We start from the raw sequence: 4,626 nt of genomic DNA, 5'->3' as shown, positions 1-4,626 counted from the left end.
ATCGCTTTGAGGATGTCGGTACACGCCTTTTGGATGGCATTTACGTCTGTATATCGCTGGCCTTTCATGGGCAAATGCATTTTTCCGAAGAGGTAGAAGTCGCAAGGTGCCAAATCCGGCGAATACGGGGAGTGATTGATATTTAAAATGTGGTTTTTTGTCAAAAATTCGTCAAAAAGAGTCAAAAGAATTCGGAGCAATTTTTGGTCGTCAGTCAACTTGTGTGGAACAAACCTTGCACACACCTTCCGGAAGCCCAGTGTTTCCGTCAAAATGCGATAAATTGATGGTTTGGAGATGCCCAATTCCATTTCCATAAATGAGAGTAAGTGAAAGTGAAGATTTTGGCTGATATTTGACAAAGTCACGCACAATTTCGATGGATTCTGGAGTGAACACGGTAAATTCCGGGCCTGGATGATCGTCGTCATTTAGGTCCTCCCGACCGTTTTTGAATCGGTTAAACCAGCCATGCACTCTGCTACGGGATAAACAATCAGCACCATACACTTGGTTCATCAATTGAAACGTTTCGGTAAAAGTTTTACCAAGTTTAAAGCAACACTTAATATTGGCTCTTTGTTTGATGCTCATTTTTGTACCGATGACACAAACATACTGTCACTTAAAACGCAATAACTCGACTTCCAATGGATGAAATGTCATCAAATTTTTACTGGAAGTTGGGAAAGGATGTGCTTACCAACACACATTCTCACCAAGAGATAGCGCTGCCCGAAATGTCCCGATTGAAAAAGTCCTGTTTTCCGTGAAACGCACCTTGTATATCGATGATAGGAAACATCATCAGGAAAGCATCACTTGCTTGGCCAGTACTGAACCGATAGAGGTGTGGCGATGGCATCTACTCTGTATCGAAAAAATGACGCTCCCGAAACTGACAGCGCCTGTCCAACAAATCCCGAGTATGGTTGTCGTTGTTCTATATCTGTTTTTAATTGCTTTTTAATTGCCCAAGCGTTAGTGGTTCCTTTCTATTGTCAGAACCTTCTTCCCAACTAATCTTTGGATGATGGAAGCTGTGAAAAATGTGGAACAGAAAAATATAGCTTTGCAATTTCGAAAAGTTCAGATTTAAAGCTCTATTGACAAGCTTTTGTTGGAATTTTCGAGGTTTCGCAAATGTTTACGTAAAGGTATGTGCACCCGTTACAATGTTGACCTTTTAAGGTAATAGTCTTTTTTATGAAAAAATCCTTTTTCGAATGGATTTCAAAACATTATTTGAAGCCTCAATTAAGATGTTCAATTGCAATTAACTGCGCAATTAACTCGATCATCCGCTGAGTCGGATCGGATTTGGAAAAACGGGAAATTTAATGAAGTGATTTGCGAAAGGATTTTCGAATGTCGATAAACTTTCATCAAACTGAAAGAGGAAAAATAATTCTAGGGAATAACCAGAAAAAAGGCCAATTCTTTCGCCAAGGACCTCAGTTTGCCAAGCACCTCAGATTGAACCCAAAAAATATACACCGTTTACCGTGTTTCGGTTTGTTTGTCGATTAAACTCAACTTCACTTCAAAGCAGGGACCAAACGCCGGCCAAATCAGCGAACAAATCGCGTGTGACAAATAAGCGCATTATTTTCGACAGGCCCCATCCGTTCGCCGTTCTCCCGGTCACCACCCGACCCGCTGGGAGAGGTTCTGCAAAAACATGAAAAATCCTTTTGAACGAAATAATCCGCTTACCTCGCCTTCCTCCGAAACCCGAGGGAGCCTGCGCCGGAAGCCAACCGGAAGCGGACGGCAGCAGCAAAACAAACGGGCCCGACGATTATGAGCTTGTTACGTTACGCGATGCTGCGCCACCGGGCGTTAACCATAACTCATCACCATGCCACCCATCCGTGAGGCCAATGTTTTCTTTCTTCTTTCACTTTCCGCACGCAACATTCCCGCCCCAAAAACCAGGGCCGTCCCAAGGATGATTAGCTTGCAACTAAATTATTACACCACCTTGTGGCCTTCAGGTGGGTGGTCGCGATTGGTAAGAATCGTACCTCAAAATGGGACCACCGACCGGTGGTCGCCGGGGCGAAAAGTCGGTTGCATTTTTGCAACTGACCTTTGCTGCTGACGCACCATAACGCGACCTCGGGGACCAAGCCGAAAACTTGCTTCCGAACCAAAAGCGAACAGCAGGGGTTTACCATTTTCACCATTTTCCAGTAACTCTTTCGGTCAGCGGACTAGCAAAATTCCTCCGCACCTAGCCCACCTTCCGGGAGGTCGATCGCAGGCTCGCCCGGGAGTGTGTAAAGCATAACGCCGTTAACAGTGCTGAGCTGACCCCCGAGCGCGTAAGAATATTTATGCTTCGCAGTGAAAAGTTTTCAGTAATACGCGCTGTTGCTAGCCACAGAACAACTGTTTTCCTACCTGCCCTCCCCGAGAACCGGCCCAAGCGGCAGAGGGAATGAAAATAAAACAACAATCGGCATTAGCACATTAGCGCTCAGCGCAGCGCACCGAGATCCAAGGATCTCACGAGCGGATCCAGCGAACCGAACCGGCACCGGCAGGAGTTTTGCCGTGTGGCCGACACGAACTTTATGCTTCCCGAAAGTTTCTCGTTTTGCAAAGGATTTTTTCTCCCCGTACGCTCCCGTAGCCCCGGCTGCCCAAGATTAATGGCGGCGACCGGTGGGAAGCAGCGTATTCGCAGCTTCTAATTGAGTTTTGGATTACGATTTGCTCGCTCGCCCCGGTTCGCTTCGCCGAGTGGCAATGTTTTCCACGGAAACGGTACCCTGAACGCTAAATATGAAATAATGCTCTCGACGACTCGAGTGGCGATCGGGCAAAAAGTGCACCCCGAGCCGAAGGTGCAAACTTCCGGATACGGATCGGGCCGACAGCCAGTTCGATGTTCTAGCGGAGGTCAAGAAATAATAAAACATGAAACAGTTAAACAACATAAATTCTACGAAACTTGTTCCATTGGATTATGTTACAACGGGGCTTAGCGATTTAACAACCGATTTTCCGTTCGTTAATATCGTGATTGACAATCATGGCAATCACAATGTTGATCGACAAATTTTCTAGTGCTTATGTTTCAGCAGATAAAATTATGTTTCAGCGTATTTGGAATTAGCTTATGCTTCATGTTTCATTGCGCATCGATGAACAATCGATGGCCCACGATCGCGTAACTTATGATCACTTTATTCTGCGATCGACATAGGTACTGTTAAATTACCTGCAATCTTAACTTTGCAGTCGAAGCTCAGGTTAAGGTGACCATGTTACTTTTGACGTTGCGACAATTTCGATGTCATTAGCATAAACACCGTGTAATGTACCCGATCGTTAATCGTTGATCTGAACTCCGGAAGCGGAAGTGATGATAAGGAATTGTTGAAGATTCACTACGGAGCATTTGGAATGTGTTTCAAAATTTAAATCATTCCCAAGCCTTTACCTAACGCTCTTCACATTTGGCTATCGGAATCCAACAACACCACCCGGTCCCGGTTTGGCGTGTTTTCGGAGCTTCGATACCCGTCGGTGGAAGCAGAAGCTCTCTTGCCGCGTTTCCCGGTTGCGCTTGGCGTTCGGTCTATTCGCTGACTGGCCACAAGCTCAAAAACTGAAATTCACTGACGAGCCCGTCCAATCTGGAGCACCACACACAGAAGCAGACCAACTTTTCTCCAACAGACCACTCCCCGAGAGTCCCACAACATGGTCCGTGGTCCGTGACGCTACCCCATCAGTCGATGGTACCGAATTCCGGTGCCTGCTCTTGCCTGCTGCTGCGTGGTTTTTGCGATACCGGCCACCACCGTTGTTGTTTCAGGTGGTTGTCGGTTTTTCCCTGCGTGGATCCATATTGGACCCACAAGTGGTAGTGCGGACGGAGCCCCCTCACTGGTAATGCTAACTAGAACTTTCGAGTAGTTTCGAGCAGTTTTCAACAAGACAAAGAAAACAGGAGCCAATTTGAGCGTTTTTGTACTTAAATCAGTTTCAATCAGCTTTATTCGTTATTCGTCACTGAGGTTGACTAAACGGCAAAATTGTAAAGTAAACATTCAATAAAACTAACATTATGACGACCATCACCACTTGCAATGAATAAATTCGATAAAACTTAGAAAAGAATAATGTTAGCATTTATTAAACCTCCGGCTAATTGATCACATTTAAGAAACACATTCGAGCTCGAAATTGCCGACATAAACTGCTCGATATTTTAAGCGTCAGCAACAGACACCCCGAAAGCCCGCACAGTCTGAGATTGTAGAAAATCAAGTTACCAAAAACATTGGACACCACCGACGAGCTTTACTAAACTCACGAGAACATCCAGCAAACAGAAACCGGCCGAAGGAAAATGAAGACGAGCGAACAAGAAACTTACTCCCAAAACGACACCCGACTGCTAATTGCCTTTCATCGCCCGAAGGAAGAAAACACACACCCAGAGACACACTGGCCGGCCGAGCCGGGCTGACCGAGGCGATGGGAGAATTTATTTTGCCAAACTTCTGGAGCCTCGTCTCTGACCACGAGCCCCCAAAACTTACCCCCCCAAAGGCGAGGGTTTTTTGATGTTTGTCGTGCGTGTTGGGTGCTACCACTGGTGCTGCTGCT

This window comes from Anopheles bellator, chromosome 1 (genome assembly GCF_943735745.2).
Source record: "Anopheles bellator chromosome 1, idAnoBellAS_SP24_06.2, whole genome shotgun sequence".
Taxonomy (NCBI): domain Eukaryota; kingdom Metazoa; phylum Arthropoda; class Insecta; order Diptera; family Culicidae; genus Anopheles; species Anopheles bellator.
The sequence above is the reverse complement of the archived record's forward strand: the minus strand, read 5'-3'. Positions refer to the sequence as shown.